The following is a 10,853-nucleotide window of genomic DNA, read 5'->3' as shown; positions in this document are numbered from 1 at the left end:
GTTTAAACATGTTGGGTACAGAACCTTAAAACTTTGCACAGTTTCCCATGAGATAGATAGAATTAATTGCAGTGGGTGGTAAATGAACTTCTCAGGGTGTAAGTCAAAGACAGAACTGGTTAGAGACATCAGTTTTCAAATATATTAACAACACACCACACACACACGCTCACACACATGCACACACACACTGTCACGTAACACTTATCTCAGGAAAACATTATTATCAAACCACAAATTAGGATCTATCAGATGAGAAGTATAGATATCCCGAAGGGGGCAGTGGAATAGAATATTTATACTATAGAACTTCCTGAATCACGTCCTTGCCTGTTGTGGGTTTTTCCCATTATCTGGACAAATCTTGGATTTCCAAGGGCCACCTGGTCTCTCCAACTTGGGCTTTTGGGCTCATTTCTTGCTCTTCATTTATTCCAATAATTCCGTTCTGAGAACTATACTCAATATCGTTTAATAACCTATAATGGAAAAAATCTGAAAAAGAATGTATATATACACTCAGTTGTGTCCGACTCTCGGCAACCCTGTGGGCTCCTCTGTCCATGGGATTTCCCAGGCAAGAATACTGCAGTGGGTTGCCATTTCATACTTTGGGGGATCTTCCCGATCCAGGGATTGAAACTGCGTCTCTTGTGTCTCCTGCATTGGTAGGTGGATTCTTTAACCGTTGTGCCATCTGGGAAGATGCATATACACACATATAACTGAATCACTTTGCTGTATACCTGAAACTAACACAACATTGTAAATCAACAACAATTCAATTTTAAAAAATAAAGAGGAAAAACAATTCCCTCTGACCCCAGTCAGGGCCCCTGTTGGGGTCTTTTGTGGCTGGCAGGGACGCATCCCAGTCTCTTCAAATCTGAGCCTCTAACAGAGAATTTGGTCCCTGACAGGCTCTCAGTAAACGTGTCAAATGGGATTGAATTAGCAGTTCTGAGAATTCGCCGCACCGCCTCACTTCCTGGGCCACCTGGGCTAGTACCTCCCTGCAGACGGCCTTGTCCTGCCTCCTGGGGGAGCCGGGCTGCTGCCTTCCTCTCCTGGGGATGAAGGGCCTGGCCAACATGGCTACAGGAGCCAGATGTTCTCTTGTGGATTGCCTGAAGCCGCATTTTTTTCCCCGATGCTTGGCTGTGCTAATGATTCCTTCCCCTCCTGGTGCTAAAACCTTGGGCTAGAAAATGAAATCAAGGGAGGGGGTGGGAAGGAGGGAGGGGAAGGAAAGCAGTTACAAGCGGAACAAGGTCACCCATCTGCGGACGCGGTCCACACTCCTTATCTGTGACGCCACCAGCCCCAAGGTCCCTTCATTAAAACAGTTGAATCACCTCAATGATAAAATGAACTAAATTCCGGCCTTCTGCCTTAGACATAACAGAGCTTGTCTTGATACCGAGGCTGCCCTCCTGATGGGCATGTGGCTCCTCTCCTCCCTGAAGCCCTGAAGGCGGAGAGGAAACCCAGCCGAGGGCGAGGAGGTTGGGGGCGAACTGCACAGGGACAGGCTCCCTCCTGCACCAGTCGCAGGGCTGGTGACAGTTTTCCCTCCTGGGCAGTCAGACAAGCCTGTCTGCAAGGCTCTGTTTCCTGGGCAGGTGAGAGACAGAGCTCCCGCTTTCTGATAGGCCTGGGACAATACCTCGCCATTCCACACCTCTGCAGGGGACAGGGGGTAAGTGGGCCAGGCTCCCTGAAGCTAGGAAGCCAGAGCGCCTTGAAGGCTGTGATCTGTGTACCCAGAGGAGACGTGGAGAAATGTGTGGGCAAACTCTGCCCTTGATAGAGGGGCTGGGATGGGAGGGCAAGTTCATCCAGGAGTTGTATGACCCTGGGCAAGTCGTCGGGTCTCAATTTCTCCAGTGGTGAAATAGGAACAGTGACCACTATGTCCTAAGATTTAAGTGTATATGAAGGTTCTAGCATCTGCTTGGAATATTGTGGTTCTCAAGTAATGTTTGGTGGCTCAATGATTGCTAAACAAGCCTGTTAGATAAATATTAATGCAACTACCAAAACAAAAAGTTAAAGCAGGGGTGAGGCTGATGTAGAATTTCCTTCCGATTTTTAAAACACATGGAAGCATGATGAATGCTATTATGCACTTTCCATTTCCCTATAGCTTTACTGAGATATAATCGAAATACAACATTGTGTAAATTGGAGGTGTACAACGTGATGAACTGATGACGTTCAGTTCAGACGTATCAGTTCAGTTCAATTCAGTCGCTCAGTCCTGTCTGACTCTTTGTGATCCCGTGAACCACAGCACGCCAGGCCTCCCTGTCCATCACCAATTCCCAGAGTCCACCCAAACCCATGTTCATTGAGTCAGTGATGCCATCCAACCATCTCATCCTCTGTCGTCACCTTCTGTTTGTGCCCTCAATCTTGCCCAGCATCAGGGTCTTTTCCAATGAGTCAGCTCTTCACATCAAGTGGCCAAAGTATTGGAGTTTCGGCTTCAACATCAGTCCTTCCAATGAACACCCAAGACTGATCTCCTTTAGGATTGACTGGTTGGATCTCCTTGCAGTCCAAGGGACTCTCAAGAGTCTTCTCCAACACCATAGTTCAAAAGCATTAGTTCTTCTGTGCTCAGCTTTCTTTATAGTCCAACTCTCACATCCATACATGACCACTGGAAAAACCATAGCCTTAACTAGATGGACCTTTGTTGGCAAAGTAATGTCTGCTTTTTAATACGTCGTCTAGGTTGGTCGTAACTTTCCTTCCAAGGAGCAAGCGTCTTTTAATTTCATGGCTGCAATCACCATCTGCAGTGATTTTGGAGCCCAGAAAAATAAAGTCAGCCACTGTTTCCACTGTTTCCCCATCTATTTGCCATAAAGTGATGGGACCAGATGCCATGATCTTCATTTTCTGAATGTTGAGCTTTAAGCCAACTTTTTCACTCTCCTTTTTCACTTTCATCAAGAGGCTCTTTAGTTCTTCACTTTCTGCAGTAAGGGTGGTGTCATTGGCATATCTGAGGTTATTCTCCTGGCAATCTTGATTCCAGCTTGTGCTTCTTCCAGCCCAGCGTTTCTCATGATGTATATGTTGTGAAATAATGATCACAATACTGTTAATGCACCCATCACCTCATAGAATCACTTTTGTGTGTGCCTACATGTATGTGTGTGTGCATACATATATGTGTGTGCATACATGTATATGTGTGTGTGTGGTGAGAATATTTAAGAGCTACTCTCTTAGCAACTTTAAAGTATATAACACAGTGTCATAAACTGTAGTCACCATGCCATGATTAGGTCTCCAAAACTTACTCAACTGGAAGTTTGTCCCCTTTGGCCAGTGTCTCCCCATTTCCCCCATCCCAGCCCCTGGTAACCACCTCCCTACTCTCTGTTTCTATGTGTTTGGCTTTTTGATTCCACATATAAGTGAGATCATTCAGTATTTGCCTTTTTCTGTCTGACTTAACTTCTGACTCAACTTAGCCTAATGCCCTTAGGGTCCATCCATGTTGCTGCAAAAGGCAGGATTTAATCAGGCATAAAAAGAAGAAAATTCATTTTTTAATCTCACGATATATCTTGGAGATGATGTGAAATCAGTACCTATAGATCTGTCTCATTCTTTGTAAAACACAACTGCATGAGACTCATGAACCTATTACAGGAACCTCTATCCATTGGCAAGTGCATAAAATCTTTTGCTACATTCTACCTTGTGACCATGAAGAGCCTTGAACATCTTTCTTGGAGCATGTGCCTCAATATACCTCTAGTCCTACACTTTCCAAGAGCGTAACTAGCAACTTAGGTAAAAATATAGAAGGGCACACTTTTCAATTTTGTGAAATGGGGAGATAGTATAATTGGTGGGCATCGTATTAATGGACTTGACCATTCTTCTCTTCATTCTGGTCATAGTGTTTGCGTTAGGTGTGTGCGTGCTCAGCTCTGTCCGACTCTTTGCAGCCTCATGGACTGTAGCCAGCCTCCTCTGTCCATGGGATTCTTCAGGCAAGACCACTGGGGTGGGTTGCCAACCCCTCCGCTAGGGGATCTCACCGACCCAGAGATAGAACCCTCATCTGTTGTTTCCTGCATTGGCAGGCAGATTCTTTACCACTAGCGCCACCTGAGAAGCCCATATGGTTGTATGCTGCTGCTGCTGCTGCTGTTAAGTCGCTTCAGTCATGTCCGACTCTGTGCGACCCCATAGACAGCAGTCCACCAGGCTCCCCTGTCCCTGGGATTCTCCAGGCAAGAGTACTGGAGTGGGTTGCCATTTCCTTCTCCAATGCATGAAAGTGAAAGTGAAGTCACTCAGTTGTGTCCAACTCCTAGGGGCCCACCAGGCTCCTCTGTCCATGGGATTTTCCAGGCAAGGGTACTGGAGTGGGTTGCCATTGCCTTCTCCGATATAGTTGTATATCTGTATATAAATGATATAGATATGACATATGTGTTTACATGTTATCTCTACCGTTTATATATGGATTACCTTACAATATGCCAGATACTGTTGCAGGTACTCGGATTCCATCAGTAAATGAAACCAACCAAGATCCCTGCCTTCATGGAGGTGATAAGCTAGCAAGGGGAGACTGACATCAATAAACATAACAAATAAGGAAATTATATAGTGTGTCAAAAGGAAATAAGTGCCGTGGAAAACGGGGAAAAGGTAGAAGGGAGATGAGGGATTCTAGAGTCCAGGTGTGACCCTGATGCTCATTTCATGATGTATTTTTGTGACTTAAAGCACATAATGGTAAAAGACACATAATGGTAAAAGACATTTCAAATGATTGAATGGAATTCAAAATTTCCCTAACTGGCCAGGTCTGCAGACTCTCTGAGCCTAGCCACCCTCTGCTGGGAAAACGCCAAGATGCCAGCATTCCATTTAAGGTGTGTCATCCACAGGGCAGGGCAGAGCGGTTGTAGTCTTGCGGATGGTGACATCATGCTGTTGTCACAGATGAATTTACCGTCATCAGAAACCCCTGGGAAGGGGTTCACAGACTTAGAAAACAGACTTATGGTTTCGGGGGTTGGGTGGGAAAGGATGGTGGGAAGGGATAGTTAGGGAGTTTGGGAGGGTTGTGTACATATGGCTATTTTCAAAATGGATGACCAACAAGGCCCCACTGTGCAGCCCAGGGAACTCTGCTCAGTGTTACGTGGAAGCCTGGATGGGAGGGAGGTTTGGAGAGAATGGATACATGTGTATGTAGGGCTGAGTCCCTTCGCTGTTCACCCGAAACTACCACAGCATCACCGCAGCTATACCCCAATATGAAATAAAAAGTTTAAAGTTTGAAAAAAAAAAAGAAAAGAAAGAAATCCTTAGGGTACTTGTTTTTCAGAAATAACTATTATTCCAAATAATCCTTATTCTGTTCCACTTAGGATTATATTTTTCATCTTTAGTGCAGCACTTGACCACTAAGGAAATCCCGACAACTGCTTTCTCGTTAACAGAGAAACTGGACTTTTTTCCCTCTCAAATGGAATCTATATACCTCAAAGGGAGAAAAGGTTTGCAGTAGAAAACAACAGGGCTGGACTCCCCTAGAGGTCCAGTAGTTAAGAATCCACCTGCCTAAGCAGGGGACATGGGTTCGATCCCAGGCCTGGGAGCTAAGATCCCACGTGGCATGAAGCAACTACACCTGAGTACCACAACTACCAAGCCCGCACTCCAGGGTACATGCTCCTTGACGAGAAGCCACTGCAATGAGAAGCCCTCACTACAGAAAGCCCTCGTGCAGCAACAAAGCCAAAAAATTAATAAATAAGTACATAAATAATTTTTTTTTTTTTTAAAAAGAAAGAAAGCGACAGGACTTAGGCAGGGGTGCATAGCATAATAATGTTTGTCCTTCTGCGCTTCCAGAGGCAGACAACCAGGAAACAGAGAGCAGATCTATGACAAGGGGATCTTTACATTTTTTTTTTTTTTCCCGTTTTGCCCCAACCCTGAGCTGTGCACTTGAATAATCTTGGCTTCCGGAGAGCAGGCTACTGTAATGATAATCCAGGAAGTAAACTGCTCTTTGAAAAGCAAAGGAGAAACCAATCGACTAAGTATTTATTTATATTTAATGCTCCAGGGCTTCTGTTTCCAGCTTTGAAGAGTTCCTGGCAAATGCTTCTTGAAGTCATTAATCCCAGGGGCAAATCTAAATGTCTTTGGGGTTGCTCCTGGTCCCTGGAGCCTGGCACACTGTGTGTTTATAACCCATGAGCTTCCCAGAAAGAGACGTGGGTAGGGAGGGGCTGGTGGCAGCTGAAAAGACAATAAGGAGTAGATCTAGTTTGAGTCTGCTGGACTCTCTGGTCAGAAATGAATTCTCTGGGATGCATGGATGGATTTGGCTTTTTCAGATGTCGATGACCTGCCCACAGCTTTGCCCAGAAGTCAGGCACTGACCCCTTGACTCACCCCATCTGTCTGGCTCTGGCTCAGTCTGGAGATCCCTGGCGACTGACCTCAGCTCTTGCCACATCAGGGTGGGGTGGTGGACGTTTAGTTGCTCAGTCGTGTCCAACTCTTTGCGACCCCATTGACTGTAGACCACCAGGCTCCTCTGTCCATGGGATTTTTTCCAGGCAAGTTTACTGGAGTGGCTTGCCATTTTCTTCCTCAGGGGATCTTCCCAACCCAGGGATCGAACCTGGGTCTCCTGCACTATAGGCAGATTCTTTACCGACTGAGCTACCAGAACCGACTTCAAAAGCACTTACTTTTTTTTTTTGTAATGTGCAAGCAATATTAGTTCATGACAGAAAAGTTAGAAACTGCAAACAAGCAAAAAAAAAAAAGAAATAGAAAAGAAATCCTATATGGTTCTCTCAAAGATAATCATGCTTGCTACATTTTACTTATTTATGCATACACAGAGATATATAATCAAAAAAGTATGATTCTGTGCATATTATTTTATAGCCTGTTCCCTCACTTTAACAGTATTTTATTATAGACCAGTAAATATATACCAAGACCACTGCTTTTAAAAGGAATTCCCTGGCAGCCCAATGGTTAGGACTCCCTGCTTTCACGGCCATGGGCCTGGGTTCCATCCCTGGTTGGGGAGCTAAGATCCTGCAAGCTGCCTGGCACTGCCAATAGATAAATAAATAAATAAGTGCTGTATAGATTTTAACTGAATGTGTGCTCAGTTGCTCATTTGTGTCTGACTCTTTGCAGCCCCATGGAGTGTAGCCTGCCAGCCTCCTCTGCCCATGGAATTTCCCAGGCAAGAATACTGGCATGGGTCGCCATTTCCTTCTCCAGGGAATCTTTCCAACCCAGAGATAGAACCTACGTCTCTTGCATTGGCAGACGGATTCTTTACCACTAGCGCCACCTGAATGGCTGTATCAAAATACATTTAACCAGTTCCTCTATTTGGTGATTTAATGGCTATAGTCATTTGCTAGGGCTGATTTAACATAGTACCATAGACTGGGTGGCTTAACAACAGGAATTTGTTTCCTCTGAGTGCTGGAGGCTGGAAGACCCAGAAGACAGTGTCAGCAGGGCTGGTTTCTTCTGAGGCTGCTGCTCTCGGCCTGTGGATGGCTGCCTTTAACTCGTGTCTTCCCACTGTCTTCCCTCTGTCTTGTCTGTGTCCTAATCTCCTCTTCTTATAGGGACACCAGTCATACTGGATGAGCTCCCACCCTAATGACCTTGCTGTAACTTGACTACTTCCTTAAAAACCCCTGTCTCCAGGATGGAGCACTCCTATGCTGTTGGTACAGCTACTAGGGAGAACAGAATGGAGGTTCCTTAAAAAACTAAAAATAGAGCTACCATATGACCCTGCAATCCCACTTGTGGGCATATATCTGGAGGAAAACATAATTCAAAAGGATACTTGTACCCCAACGTTCATTGCAGCACTATTTACAAAAGCCAAGACATGCAGGCAACCTAAATGTCCATCGACAGGAATGGATAAAGTAGATGTGGTGCATATATACAATGGACTATTACTCAGCTGTTAAAAAGAATGAAATAATGTCATTGGCAGCAGCATGGATGGCCCTAGAGAGTATCATCCTGAGTGAAGTAAGTCAGAAAAGGAGAAATATCATATGACATCCTTTATATGTGGAACCTAAAAAGAAATGACACAAATGAACTTACTTATAAAACAGAAAGAGACTCATAGACTTAGAAAAGGAACTTATGGCTGACAGGGGCAAGGGATAGTTAGGGAGTTTGGGATGGTCATGTACACTGCTGTATTTAAAATGGATAACCAAGAAGGACCTACTCTATTGCACAGGGAACTTACTTGGTGTTATTTGGCAGCTTGGATGGGAGTGGGTTTGGGGGAGAATGGAAACATGTGTATGTATGGCTGAGTCCCTTCACTGTTCACCTGAAACTACCACAGCATTGTCAATTGGCTATACTCCAATACAAAATAAAAAGTTAAAAAAAAACAAGCCCTGTCTCCAAATACAGTCACATTCTGAGATACTGAAGGTTAGGACTTCAATATGCAAATTGTGAGGGACATCCTCCGCCCATTTTTAGAAGGCTTCCCATGGGCCAGGAACTGTGCTGAGCACTTCACATAAGTCACCTCATTTAATCCCTTAATAACCCTAAGATGTAGGTACTATTACTAACTCCATTTCACAGATGGTGACACCGTGGCACAGAGAGGTTCAGGAACTAACCTCAAGGTCACACAGCTAATAAGCAATGGAGTTGCATTCAAACCAGCCAGTTCAGCTTGAGTCTGTGCTTTTAGGCATTTTGATACCGTTGTAATTAACCTTGTAAGTTACAACTCTACTATTATTTCCTCTATACTTAATTGATTCCTTAGGATAACATTTCAGGGTGAACATGTATGAGTATTTTAAACATTTAAAAAATATATATTTTATTCATTTATTGACTGCTCCAATAAATAGTAGTTGCAGCATGCAAGCTATTTTTACTGTGGCATGTGAATTCTTAAGAATCCAGCATAAGGAATCTAGTTCCCTCCCTGACCAGGGATCTAACTTGGGCCCCTTGCACTGGGAATGCAGAGTCTTAGACACTGGACCATCAGGGAGGTCCCTAGCACTTTAGTACTTTAAACACAAAATTGCCTCCCGCAACATGAGTTCCATTTACATTTCCAATGGCAGTGTATGAGAGGGGCTGCAAGACAACTCTTGGTGGTTGGGTCCAAATCACTGGTGCGGGATCATGTGTCTGTGTGCATTCACATCTGAGCCTTCATAAAACTGAAGACAGGCGCAGACCTAGGAAAAACGAGCCATGATCAGGCTCTGTGAAGTTCGTCTCTTAGATCTTCATTCTTAGTTTGTCCATCCTGTTGTGCAAAGAAGAATACAAAACAGTTACAAATGAAGTGGGCAGTTTGATGAATGATGTGCAACATAAATTTTATCTTGGAAGTGAAAAGAGAAATCCCATAGAAAAGATTTTTGGTGTATTTTTTCCACTTAAGTAGGGTTTATTGAGGTACATTTTACAGACAGTAAAATTCACCTGTTTCAATTTATTTATTTTTTTAACTTCCTTTTTTTTTTTTTTTTTTTTACTATATTGGAGTGTAGCCAATTAACGAACAATGTTGTGGCCGCTTCAGGTGACGCTCAGGTTCTTGATGTCTCATTGCAGAAACAATAAGTGAGAGACAAAGTGATAGATGAGAGGTGGATTTATTTAGAGTGAAACACACTCTGCAGAGTGTGGGCCATCTCAGAAGCTGAGAGGCCAAGCCACAGTTTTAGATATGGTTCTCTGAATTTTGATACATACATGCAGTCGTATAACTACTGCCACATCAAGACATAGGACATTTCTATCAAAAGTTTCTTTGTGGGGACTTCCTTGGTGGTCCAGAGGTTAAGACTCTGCGCTTCCAGGGCAGGGGACGTGGGTTTGATCCCCGGTTGGGGAACTAAGGGTTCGGTGCCCTTAGGGCTCTGTGGCACAGCCAAAAAAACCAAGTTCTTTTGTGCTCTTCTGTCATGAAGCTCCATCCCCATTCCCTGGCAACTACTGATCTGTGCTCTGTCTCATGGATTTGCCTTTTCTGGGATGTTTCATAAGTGGGATCTTACACTGTGTGGCCTTTGAAATCTGGTTTCTTTCACTTCACTTGGACTTCCCAAGTAGCTCTAGTGGTAAAGGACCTGCCTGCCAATTCAGGAGACACAGGAGACTCAGGTTCGATCCCTGGGTCAGGAAGATCCCCTGGAGGAGGAAATGACAACCCACTTCAGTATTCTTGCCTGGAGAATTCCAAGGACAGGGGAGCCTGGCTGGTTATAGTCTATAGGGTCGCAGAGTCAGACATGACTGGGCACATTTTTTCGCTTAGCTCAAAGCACCTGAGATTCACCGCCTTGCTGTGTGCATCCTCTTACCACTGGGCAGTGTGGATGGAGTAGCATGGCAGTAAGCCTGGATATACCACAGGTTATTTATTTTATCCATCCACCAGCTGAGCAGATACTTTCCAGCTTTTTACTATTGTGAATAAAAGCCGCTGTAAACATTCCTGCACATGTTTTTGTGTGAACGTGTTTTCATTAATCTTGGGTGTATACCTAGAAGTGGAATTGCTAAGGCATGTGGTAAGAGTATGCTTAATTTATAAGAAACTGCCAAACTCCTTTCTGAAGTGACTGTGTCATCTTGCATTCCCATCCCCCATGTGTGAGAATTCCAGTTTCTTTGCTTTCTCATCAGAACTTGACATGGGCAAATTTCCTTTCCTTTCTTTCTCTCACTCCCCTACCCCTTTCTTTTTGGTTTAGCCATTTGAATAGGTATTTCTGGTTTGTAAATAAGTTCATTTGTACCAT

The 10,853-nt window shown here is 44.2% G+C and overlaps 1 long non-coding RNA gene across 1 annotated transcript in view; it reads right to left on the bottom strand.

The window, feature by feature from the left end:
* Positions 1-316: 316 nt before the first annotated feature.
* The window catches only part of LOC129636094 (uncharacterized), a 35,333-nt gene continuing 24,796 nt past the window's right edge, over positions 317-10,853 (bottom strand). The window contains exons 2-3 of the long non-coding RNA XR_008706639.1: positions 1,010-1,201; positions 317-752 (exon numbers count right to left, since the gene is read on the bottom strand). This is a non-coding gene — a long non-coding RNA (uncharacterized LOC129636094). The remainder of the gene's footprint in view (positions 753-1,009; positions 1,202-10,853) is intronic.

This window comes from Bubalus kerabau, chromosome 21 (genome assembly GCF_029407905.1).
Source record: "Bubalus kerabau isolate K-KA32 ecotype Philippines breed swamp buffalo chromosome 21, PCC_UOA_SB_1v2, whole genome shotgun sequence".
NCBI lineage: Eukaryota > Metazoa > Chordata > Mammalia > Artiodactyla > Bovidae > Bubalus > Bubalus kerabau.
The sequence above is the reverse complement of the archived record's forward strand: the minus strand, read 5'-3'. Positions and strand labels throughout refer to the sequence as shown.